Source organism: Coturnix japonica, chromosome 1 (genome assembly GCF_001577835.2).
Source record: "Coturnix japonica isolate 7356 chromosome 1, Coturnix japonica 2.1, whole genome shotgun sequence".
NCBI classification, from domain to species: domain Eukaryota; kingdom Metazoa; phylum Chordata; class Aves; order Galliformes; family Phasianidae; genus Coturnix; species Coturnix japonica.
In genome coordinates, this window is record NC_029516.1 from 110,145,428 (window position 1) to 110,157,897 (window position 12,470).

Below are 12,470 nucleotides of genomic sequence, written 5' to 3' on the forward strand. Positions count from 1 at the left end.
TGTAGTAACTTACCAATGATCCACTTTCAAGTAGCCTCATCTTCTAAAATCCTCTTTATTCTGATTATTAGACAAGCACAACAGAAAATAGAAGAAAGTCATTCTGAAATCCTTCTTTGTTCTATTTACAAAACCAATTTGCAACACGGTAACTCCAAATTGATTTCAGGATTTAATCATCACATAGACAAACAACATCAATCAATATTATGCATTACAGAAACTCCCAAATCTAATGGCTAAAAAGATTAAGAATCCAGAAACATTCTCATTTATTTACTATTTGACGTTATGGATCATAAATTATAATTATCAACTATAAATCCTAATTTACCATTGTAAAAAGGAGACTATTTCATTACAAGGTTCTTAAGACAGAGTTGAGTATACCAGGAAATGTTCGGTTTTCTTTTCTAAAAATGACTCATTTGGTTCACTTATGTTTCTCTTCTCCTGTAGTGTTACTTAAAGTCAGCCTCTCCTCTTGATGACACACAGTCAGTCTGCTTTATGGCATTATGTGTCCAAAACTTGAATATGCAATGACACCAGCTACCATCAGATCATTCTGTACAGATTTTGAGAGTGCTTGACATATGTTTAGATTATTTTATGAGCAGGTTTTGTGACTCTATGGTGTTTAAATATACCAGTAGCATCTCACATAATGAAGAGTTATCTTAACATTTTAATTATAGAATATGCATCAGAGCAATGAAACATTATGTCGAGATAATGAGATGTCGAAGACTCCACTCAGTCACCTCAGCATTGTACCAGTGAACTTCCAGCTTTAAACATCAGTCAAGATTTCAGTGTTTATCTGTGAGACTACTTCCTTGGCTCAGTTTTTGAAAACGTTTTTCTCTTCTGCCTGTTGACTGTTTTCTTCTCTGCTGAGCTAGTAGGCCAGAACTGTTCTGTCTGAACTGCAGTGACTCTCTCTGGTCTACAAAAATGACAAAGTTCTTCAATGTCATGACTATGCAGAATAATTTATAGCAGCCTGTACTGTATTATGCAGTAGGTGAAGTAGAAAGAAACATTTGCATTGTACACCAAGCACAGACTAGACTATTCCACAGCATGTGGAATATTCATGTGTTTCAATATTCATGTGTTTCTTACCAAGGAAAACAAGAAGAAGTTCCATGTTTCATGCTTCTGTGTTGATACAGTGTGTTCACAGTAATACCTTATGCCTGGGATTCTAGAGCACATGACCATTCTCATCATGGAACCACCCAACACTGCCTGTCTCCATACTTCCAGGAGCTTTCAGCCTGGGTGTCCAGATTTCACAGACAAAGCATGGGTGTGTCTCATATGATCAGTCTTACCTTGCAGTAAACAAAACTGACTGAAATAGGAAATGTCGCAGGGAGGGATATATCTCCCAGGGCTTCGAGTCCAGCTAGGGGAACTCATGTCCTTGTAACTCAGCAGGAATCTGCACACTATGCAGATCCTATTCACAACACACTGCTGAAGGAAAAGAATATGTCATGACTTGAAGTCAAGGCATGAGGGATTGAGAGAGACGTCTGAAAGCAGCAGGATCAGAACCTATCCCTTATCTATAAGAAAATGCAGGGGTGACTTAACCCTTGAAAACATGCCCAACATGGTATGGCACAACTCCTGATGTCATAGCCACACTCTCTAATAATTCCAAAGATGAGATACCACTTCCAAGCTGACTACGGAAGGTGACTTTGAAGGGTGTTAACACCTAAACTGTTCCAAGGTATTATTACTGAGGTCTGTGCTGGTTAACCGTGGCCAAAACCAGGAGTATGCTGACCCATATACAGTGAGCCCACTCACTGACTGTGTTTATGTTGTCAGTATAGCTACATTCCAAGAGGCCAGGCATCCCAGGTGGGCTAGTCCAAAACTTTCAATGGTAATGAGAAATCAGTGCTATGAAAATAGTTAACTGTTCTATAGAGAAGGAAAGTGCAGGCCCTGAAGCCTGGATGCTTACAGACTTACATGAGAAACCTGTTTTAAAGTCCCTCTATCCTTTAAAGCTGTACTATTAAGATATTATTAATAAATATGACCCTTTCTTATTAAATATTTAGTTTAGGCAGGTTTGGACCTGAGATCTCACCTTTCCTAGATGGGTACTTCTACTATCATTACTTTACGCCTTGATAATAAAAGAGGAGAGATTGGACATGTGCAGTTTCATGCATTAAACATGTAAACTCTGTAGGGCTGCTTAATATATATGTACCTTTGAGGCACCTGTGAGTCTGGTGGATGAATGAAAGTTTAAATCACATAAATCTAGGAAGTAGATAGGCATTAATAGAATTTATCACCACTGCCATTTCTGTAATAATAGAGTGGTTAATGAACAGCCTTGCACCTCACATAAGGTGAATATATTGGCATGACCTCTAAAATAGCCTCAGTCTTCCAAGGGATTACCTTATACTGATTCCAAGTTCCTTCTCTGTGCCATGTTCCCTCTAAACCTGTACCACTGATAAGATGTAAGCACTCACTCTCCAGTAAGAGTGTTCCTTCTTTCCAGTGTATTTTTTCATTCTCCAAAAAGTTTTGTCTATGCCCAAGAAACCTACACCTGATGAAGGAAAAGCAACAAAACACCAAAGTTAAGAGTCAAGTCTCCACTAGAAAGCAGCATTTGTTACCTGCATAATCTACATTAACTCAGCCAAATGAGGAAATTATGGCTCTCTGGCTTCAGACCCAGGAAATGCAAAGCTACAGAATGCAGAAAACCTATTGTTTCTTAGTGCATATACATATGGCACACCTGCCAATAACTAATTTTTACTGCAACCATCTATGGAAAAACAAGTAACTGTATGTCTTCTTTATAGCTTCCAATCATTTGTGCAGATCTCTACTAGAACACCTTTTCCTGAAGGCAGCTTACAAGCAGGAGGCACAGAGATGAGATAATCACTCGTGGCTATCTGCTTCGGATAACATATGCAGTACAATGTCAAAGTTTATGGTGGGATTTGATTTGTAAGGTATGCCTCACAGATGACTGGTAAGACCTCTTCTTCTATACCATAAGTACATCACGGGGCTCAGAAAGGATTTGCAAATAAAACCTCTCACCTCACTGCTCACTGTGAAGGAGAGTCCCTACCACTTTTCTGAAAGGGAGAAAATGTCTTGTCCTGTGTTTTTCTGGTGAAAGATTGGTGTGTTGTTGGAAGCTTCATTTCCTTGCCTTTAAATACAAAGTGTGGGTTGCAGTTAATGAAACAAGAATCCTTCATTGCAGCAACATAAAAAACATCAGCATGGCATGACACACCACTTCTGCCATAACCATCTGCATGGTGGCCATTGTCTGGTTGATAATACTAATGGGGCCATCCTCGTTTTAACAAGGCAGTACCCCTTAACAATGACATATTTCTGTATTCTTACTCTAAGTACAATTTGGGATACTGGTCTTGTATTTGACTTTTATAAAGCAAGTGCTTTGGAAATTTTCAAGCAAGCACTTCAGTTATTTCACCCTATGTTTTAGAGGCACGCTCATCTGTTAAACTACAAATTATTATTACATCACAGTCACTCATGGATGTGGATCACACACTTAATGTCCATTTACATACCCTCTAATGCTGCCTTTACCTTAAAAAAAAAAATAAATAAATAAAAATTCAATAATGATCTCCACCAGTTCTTACTGTGTGATGAGCTTCAATGAAAGAGTTACTCCTACCTGTGGCGGCATTTTATTTCATGACATGCATCTAATCTTTGTTTCTCAACAGAAAACTTTGTGCAAGACAGAAGTCTATAAGATTTATATTCTTATGATCAACTCATTCAGCTCATTGGATATTCTACCAGGTTTCAAATAGGAGCTCTAGGAAATAATGGAACAATAATACACTGATTTGCATTTAGTAGGTATCATACAAGGTCTGTAATTGCTTCTGGTTTAGCCTCTGTAAAATTGCAGATATTAACACTCCTTATAAGCTCTCTATTGCAACTTAAAGTGATGAAAGTGGGTAGGATAATTTTTCTTATTGAATCTAGTAAATGTAGTTCTGCCTACTTAGTTACCAAGGGAATTAACTAGAAGGAATAAGGTTCTTCTTTTCTAATGTGCTTTCTAACACATTCAATACATCTGAGAAGATCCAGACAAGATTCTTGGAAGATATTTATGTCCTAAATTCTATTGCTTTAACCAAAGAGCAGAGAATGAAATTGGAGTCCACTACTTCTCTATTTTTATGAGTCTGAATTCTAGGCCTGGGTATTTGAGGAGAACTAGAGGCAAAGGAGAAATCCATGTTCTACAATGACCAGAGCTAGAGATGAAAGATACAGTTAACATGGTGAGTCTTTATTTCGAATTTCTCTAACATCAAAGTCCAAAGCCATTCTCTTCTCAGACAGCTCTACAAGCCCTGTTCCTACAGGCGCTGTTATTTCTTGCCAGGTAAAGGGCAGTGTTGGTAATCTAAGACACTAGGAGGACTGCCACATAGAAGTAATTGCTATTAACTTATTATAGGCTTGCCAATCACCAGTGTCTCTTAACAGTTCTTAGAACCAGTGAATTTGAGGTTGGTCTTAGAAATTGCACTTTGGATAGACTTTGCCTTGTAAAACATACCTTCAAAACTTGATTAGCTGCTGCCATGCAATAGACAATTTCAGATTCCTGTTTCTCAGGCACAGTGGATACTGGGACATTGATGCCATGACAAAATGCAAATTCTAATCACAGAGAAGGTTTCAGATGACAGTTGAGCATGACATTCCTCTACTGTTGCGTCTGTAAGAAATCAGCTAGATTTATACTATGCTCCTGAAACTCTCCATGAATCACTGTGCTTTTCCAGCCTGGATAATTAGAAACATCAACTTCTGTCCAGTCTATCCCAGCTGAACTCAAAATAGCTCTTAAAAACACATTTCCTTAATTAGAATGTCTCCTAATTAAACCTTAAATATTTGCAGGTCTTATCAGACTCTACTATAAATATTAATGAGGTGTAGCTTGTGAATGCACAGAATTTTAGAGAGCAGTTGTGACTTTCAAATTACCCAGTGCACTATCTGGTACACAGTATTGATGTACTACTCATCTGCAGACATCCCTCCTGGGTTTGCAAAGTTATTTCTGCCACTGTTAAACCTTTAGAGGCTTGGTCTGTATGAGCTCTGCAGCTTATGTTATATAAATCTTCCACTTTCTTGCTCAGCCTCACCTTGAGCCCATTACTACAATGAAAGGTTACTGTTCTATCTCAAAACTACTATCCATGATTTATCAAAGTAAAATGCAAAATCTTGAAGCTAAAGATTTCCTAATTATGTGCAGGTGAACCTAGCAGCACTTAATTTAAAATTAAAAACACCCAAATATATAAAATCCTATTCTCTGCATTCATTAACTTGCCAGGTTCCTAGGGCACCTTATACCAACCATAATTTTTCCTACTATTATAAACATGATAAAGGGAAATGAAATTGAATAAAAGTCTGGTCCATGAGAAAGACTTTCCATTTGAATGTACTGTTTATTTTACCCCCTTTTCCAGGATCAGTATTGGGTAAGTCCAACATAAATATGCACATTTAGCCATGTTCACCGTGCACAAATGGAGTTGCAGTTATGACATTTGGCACCCAATGGCAGGCACTTCACCCAGCTCTACCCTTCAAGCACTTCTTTCTGGGGTCTTCTCCATATTGCACTGTCTTAACCTTGCATCCTCTCCTGCACAGCCTCCCTGCTCTCTCAGACAAGCACCTAGGACTGCTCCAGCTTGCCCAATTGATCTCTGCTATCCTTATGCATAGGTAAGGGAAGGCAAAATCATCAGAAATGAAGGATCAACGTCCAGACTCCTTCACCCTAAGTTTGTCACCTTGGTTAGTAAGGTCTCTGTAACCATCGGAGAGAAAAAGGCAGCTCTAGGGGTTAAATTAATCAACCTGATAAAGAGGAAGCCTGAATTTAAACAGAGATGAACCATCTGCTCTGTGCAGGAATTTGTCTTTAGACATATGCTATAGGAATGATTAAATACATTTCTTAAAAGATCAATTCCTTTTTATCCTTAGCCTGAAAAGATTAAAAATTATATAGCTAAATAACCTAGCAGTCCATTCATGTGGGATTTCTCAGGGTAACGCAGTACAGTACCTAGAGACTAATCTTGGGATGTTTTTAAAAATAGATAAATAAATGGAGAGAAGTGAATGGAAATTGCTGACATGAATGCTGGAAATAAGTACAAAAATATCCAATACTCTGCTTTATTTCACATTGTTTAACTCCCAGCCAATAAATGATTTATATATACTTTATAGAACAGGAATGATCCTGTTATCCTGTACAGAACATAATGCCTACAGTCAACTGTTCAGCATTGTAGAGTGAAAATGTCTCTTCAAGCAAGTTAGTCAGCAGTGCCTACAACAATAGTAGTATGACAACCGTATGGAGATTATATGAAAGATAAAACCACATACAAATCTGGCACAGATTTCTAGGAGCCTTACATTAGAAATACCCATTCAAAATTATTAAAAAATAAAAATAAAAACCCAATACAGAAGAAACTTGTTTTAAAATAACCTTTGCAAAGACACCAGCTCATCTCAAAAGGATGTAATGAAAATTAGACTCAAACCCATGAACTTCATACTTGTCCCACGAACCACTACAGCTGTGGGGACTCTTCCTCGTGCTTCATGTCCAGATCCAAAGCACGGTTACTTGATTTCATTTAACCTCCTTTGAAAGGTTTTTCCTCCAATTGCTGGACATTTTCTCAAAGCTCACAATATACACACAGAAATAAGCAGTGGTTAAATGCATGCACAGCAACTTTGTATGCGGAAGTTAGAAAATACATAGATCTTTTCACGGCAATTTTGTATCCCTGGTGAAGTTTTTACAGCTCCCAGTAGGAGCTAAATTCATAGAATCATGGAATACTCTGTGTTCAAAGGAAACTTCAAAGGTAACCTAGTTTCTCTACCAGGGGCAAGGACACAGTCCACTAGATCATGTTTCCCAGGGCCTCATCCAACCTGTCCTTAAACACTTCCAAGAGGTGTTCAAGAGGTTCTCTCAACTTCTTTGATAATCACAGATTCCCACTGGTCTAAAACTGCTCAGAAATAGCTCATTGGCACTTCCCGCAGCAGCTGTGATTTTTGTTTAGCATCATCTTCCTTCAAGCAAGATGTCATTTCTGTGAATTGGATGTTTCTCCAGAGAAAGGAAATTCAGCTGAGCCAAGAACAAACAACAAACAAGTTAATAAGCAGATACAAATAAGATATATCCAGATGTCATTGGACATGATTCAGTTTCTGCTGGGGTATCTATCTGGTCAGTGCTTCAGGCCCAAGACTACCAGAGCTCACTGATGAGCATGTTTGTAGTGAAGAGGGGGTAGAAGCTGGGGTTTGTTTGAATAAATGTTATGCCTTCCATACCAGGTGCATCTGTAGCCCAGCTGTGAATGTTTAGAAGTGTATCTGCTGCTGTGCAAGGAGAAGGTGATAAATTAGAGCAGCAGCAAATGCAAGGATACCTTTGGCTTTCCAGTTCAAAGCCATGCACACATTCATCACTTTGTCTGCCATATTTTCTTCCCCAGGCACAGCAAGGGTGAGGAGCTGAGGCAGTCAGAAATACTGTAATGATTTCCTGGCACCTGTGGACAAACACAATGGCTGATCTGTGCCTCAGCTCTGCCTGGAATCTGAGGCTGCTGGAGAAGAAAAATGAGGGATTAGGGCAGCGGCCAGTTAAAAAAAGCTCGCCTTGGAAAGCCCAGGGCTTTTCCTTCTTATAAAGGCAGGAGAAAGAGCCTGCAGCAGGTATTTGATGTTCAGTAGCAAGAAACAAGTATTTTAATAAAGATAGTGTAAAAAGCCTTTTAATACTAATAGCCAGGAAAGTTAACTCAGTGTTACAAGCTCTCAAGTGATGTTCAGAGCAGACCTCATGAAAACCCCTGTCCTACCAAATACCTATCCACACCTGGCAGCAGCTCACCTCTCCCAGGTGTCATCTCTACCCTAGCAGTGCTAATGACCCTTGCCCCATGGCCAGAACACACAGGGCCTGATGGTGCCAGGGAGCTTGACCTGCCTGGGAACCCAGGGCAGCCATTCGCAAGGAGATTTACATTTTACCAGGGATTTCCCCAGTTGCTTACTTTTGGAGATCTGTCTACATGGCCCTAATCTAAAACAAGAGGGATCATTTCAGGCTTTTCTCAATTTCTAGCTAGCCTTTATTCACGGATGAATTCCTACCAAGGAAATGTGAGTGAGATGATGTGTTTCACTTACATTTTCATGAACCAGCAAGAGTGTATCTGAAGACTTTAAATATTAATAATCCTCCAGATCTTCAAACCTGACTTTCCCCTAAAACCCACATCAGCTCCTTAATCAAACCTATGTAACCTATTAGTGTCTTATTTTAAACCAAATGCTATAATAAATACTGTGTATGAAGACTATAGAATGATTGGGAAGGCCCAAGACAGTAATTCCAGAATATAGTAGAGTATGTAATTACCTTTAAAGATCTCTTATTATTGCACTGCTCTGCTACAGCATGCATCTGGATTTTACACCACAAGGAATTTTAAAGTGAAGTGACTAAATTAACATCAAGGTAGAATTATCAGTGAAGTAATACTGTGGGTTAATGCAGCCAACAATGGACTTGTGTACCAGGAATATCAACATTGGACTTCCAGACTAACTTTCCCCACAGAAAACTCATGCAGACCTGGTCAGCGCAGATGGTGAACTGAAGATCTTCTGGCAGTTCTCAGGTATATCTTTCTGTGACCAGATCTCAGAATAGCAATGCAAAATAATCCTCACAGTAATCCTCTGTAACATTGTCTCCCCAGTCACATTTTTAGGTCATAAAGAAACAAGGAGAATTTTACCAAAGTGCCTTAAGTTTGGTGTCCATTGGGGATTGTCTAGCAAAGGGTTACGTTTTTAAGTAGGAATCAGACAATGTTTTCCAATTTGCCCATGCTTCTCACTCCCCAAGATGGCTAAATAAGGAATCCAAGTACTTGAGATTTTGCAAAATGGAACTTTGATTGAACACAGATACTTTTAAATCCATTTTGCCCCATTACTCCGCCCCAGTCTCTAGCTTCCAAATGGCACCAAAGCACTCCTTGGCACAAGACATTTGGAAATGTAGCTTTTCTAATTAAGTTCCAGAAGGGCAGCTGATATAATCTTCTTTTTGGTGACACCTTTGCTAAATTCATCCTTTCTTATCTGTATTTTTTCATGGTGTTTTTGGTTTGAATCTCTGTAAGTGAAATCTCATCTTCAGAGCACTCAATTATGACATTTTCAGTGACTTGCAGACATTAGAATTCCTTTCAGTATATTTACTTGACACTTGACTCAGTCTCAGCTCTTCTTCCCGAGTGCTATCAGTGTTTTTGGCTACTGCGCTATGATTATCAGACTGAAAGAAAAGTAGGAGTAAGAGGTACATAAAACTGCACAGTTGTGTCATTTTGAGGAATCACAGACATATAATCCACATCTGAACATTACCTGTTTGAAATGGGAAAGATGACAGATCCCTGAAGATGACTTGCCTGCATTTCAAGCTTTCATTTGAAGAACTGTTTTGCTAGAATTTGCAGCAAAGCATTATTTATTTATATACCCTAGATGTTTAAGATCACTTATCACAGAAGAAGCCTCTACAGTGATAAATGCTATAAAAAAAAAAGATAGAAAAATACTGAGATCCAGCCCAATCACTTGGTAATGCAGGACAAGTGATAATACAGAAATGCTGATAATCTGGAGAATACTAAGATAAAATAAATCAATATCAGTCAGCATATCATGCAGTAATGCTGGCATGTTGGTAACCCAAAATCCATCAAACACTTCTGTATTCATCAAGTTCAAGAGGCAATTAAGGAGGAATTTTAAGGAGACTATGGTGCAACTTGGTGCAGAGAGAGCATCCCAAGTATGGAATGTCATGTAAGTAAGAAGTATCATTTGAAAGCATAATAACTGAAATAAAGAAGTTTCTGAACTCTCATTGAAAAGTGAGGTAGACCAAAAATAACCTTGAAACTGTGGTTTAAAATGCCACTCCGTACCTTTGGGTATGGCCCTTTTTCAGGAGCTGCATTTCAGCTCCAGACAATTCTCAAACTTTGTAGGCAGCAGCATGATGCCCCAGCCTCACCCTGGGGCTCTGCAACCTGGAAAGCACAAATGGTGGGCAACAGCACCAAGCATGGGAAAAATTATTTCTTGCAACAGCATTTCCATGTGTATACAGTCACAGCAAGACCGGTAGTGCAAGAGCAAAAGGAACATTACTGTAGGTGCTGAGAAAGAAGAGCTGGAGACAGATCAAGAGAGATTCTGCAAGCAGAGCCTATGTTTTTGAAATAAAACTGGGAGTGAGAGCCTCAAGTGAGAAAGTGGCTTGGAGAAGTTAGCAAGTAATAGAACTATCATCCATCCATATGCTACCTGAGAAAAGGAGTTATGGAGGAGGAAGACAGAGACTGATCTTAAACATGTTGAACAAAAGATCATAATAGAACATCCAAAGGGCTGATGAGAGACAAACACTGCAGGTGTTAGTTAGGCTTGTATGTCTAGAGATGAGGGCTAGTGAGAAGACTACAGGACAGCTACAAAACAAAATTGTTATCTAGGAATGATTCTTGAAAAATTAGTAATGTCTCTGCATTAGAAATTCAGTAATTCCTTTATTCCCTGGAAGTAAATTAGCTTATTGGAATTAGTTTTCTGTATTACTGTTTTTTTGTTTCTAACAATAGAAATGCACATATTTAAGCAGTTCTTATTCTGATGAAAATGAGGTCCTAAACATAAGTGTTGCCAATTCCTGCCTCAACACTTCCTCATCCGATCCTCATTTCTTTATTTTACTAAATTCAATGAGCAATCAGAGAGGATCAAACATCTTGTGTTTGATCAGTAGAACTCTGCATGACAGAAGAAAGTCAGATTATGCTTTGTTTATCAGACTTTGCTTCAAAATGAAGAGCCTTTTTGTACCTTTAGCCTTAATAGATACACTGCTGTGGACTTAATTTCCTTTGAGTTAGTATCTAGATTTTTTTAAGGAGGGGAAAAAAAGAAAACTCTTACTGTGGGTCCCACAAGTGGCTGGGCCACCACTCCCACTGCTGCCACAAGGGTGTATGAGACAGCCACTGTGACGTCTCACCATAGAGTGTCACCTCACAGAGAATGACGTGCTCTGGGTTGGGGACCATAGTATTCATGGCAACCTGCATGTTTTTGTTCAACACAGCATGTTTTTGTAAGGCACCAGTGGCTGCATCACAGAAGGAAGGAGTAGAATATAGGAGGTAAATTACTGGCTGAAGGGATGGTGTCAGGATTGGGATTCTGTGTACCTTGATTTTGGGCACACCTTTGAGAGAACAGATGTTTCGGCATGAGACAGAATGTGACCGAGCAGTTGGGGCCAAAGTGTTCTGGGGAGCAAGTTGGCTGGATTGCTTACCAGAGCGTTAAACCAGATTTGATGGTGTCTGAACCCCTCTTTGTTTTTGGCTCAAAACTTGCTTTCCAAGGCACTTCTTGTGATAAGACTCTGAAGTATACTTAACAGTTTTATCCAGGGGAAAAAAAATAAATAAATTAAAAAAAAATGGAAAATCACTGTATGACTCCCAAGACTACTTCACTTCATGTTCTCAAGTGGGAGAACACACATTTGAGTTGTGTTGTTATTCCTACTGGGCAAGCCTTTTACTGGATCCATGCAGTTGCCTCTGTGCCTCTGAAGTATCCACAGGCATTTTCTCTATTTCATGAACAGACCTGACTCTAGATTTTTAATTGTTAGCATCTGCTAGCAGACAATCACCTTGAAATTTCATTGTTAACACACACAAAGCAAGTGTTGAATTGTCACCTGAGCCTGCTCTCTCTCTCAAAACAATAAGTAGATAAATAGTTTCTAGGTAACCATTCACAAGCAATGTGATACCAAAATCTATCTTAGCTAGCAAACGAGGCCGAAGGGTCAGTCTTCCCTAAGTATTTTACCACTTGAGCACTGTGGTCAACAGTGTTCCACTGAAGGTAAATGCCAAATCTCACGATGCCTGCTCCTTTCCAATCCTTTACAGACTAGCTGATTGAGCCCTTTTCAGCGACACTTTTGTGATTTGCATCTGTGCATGCTGATGACCAAGTTGTTATGAGATGAGTAACAGAGAGGCTGTCTGCTGTCACTGCTCAACTGAGCTGATTAATATGGAACAGAGCTGGATACTGCTGATGCCAATAGGTTATGACAAACAAGAAGCTGAGTCAAGTCAGCTCTGCAGATGGCCATATCTTTTTTTGCAACTTAACAGAAATAGCAGAGATTGATTTCAAACTGGTATAGCTCTAGG

The 12,470-nt window shown here is 39.1% G+C and overlaps 1 long non-coding RNA gene across 3 annotated transcripts; it reads right to left on the reverse strand.

Annotated features, from left to right (window-relative positions):
* Positions 1–668: 668 nt before the first annotated feature.
* LOC107325615 lies at positions 669–11,245 on the reverse strand. 3 transcript variants are annotated; one of them, XR_004305509.1, is made up of 4 exons: positions 11,188–11,245; positions 4,634–4,795; positions 2,440–2,596; positions 669–949 (listed from the first exon to the last, which is right to left on the reverse strand). It is a non-coding gene; the product is annotated as an uncharacterized LOC107325615 (long non-coding RNA). The 3 variants fall into 3 exon arrangements; XR_004305510.1 differs by lacking the exons at positions 4,634–4,795; positions 11,188–11,245 and adding an exon at positions 3,137–3,193; XR_004305508.1 differs by lacking the exons at positions 4,634–4,795; positions 11,188–11,245 and adding an exon at positions 3,106–3,187.
* Between the last annotated feature and the right edge of the window lie 1,225 nt (positions 11,246–12,470).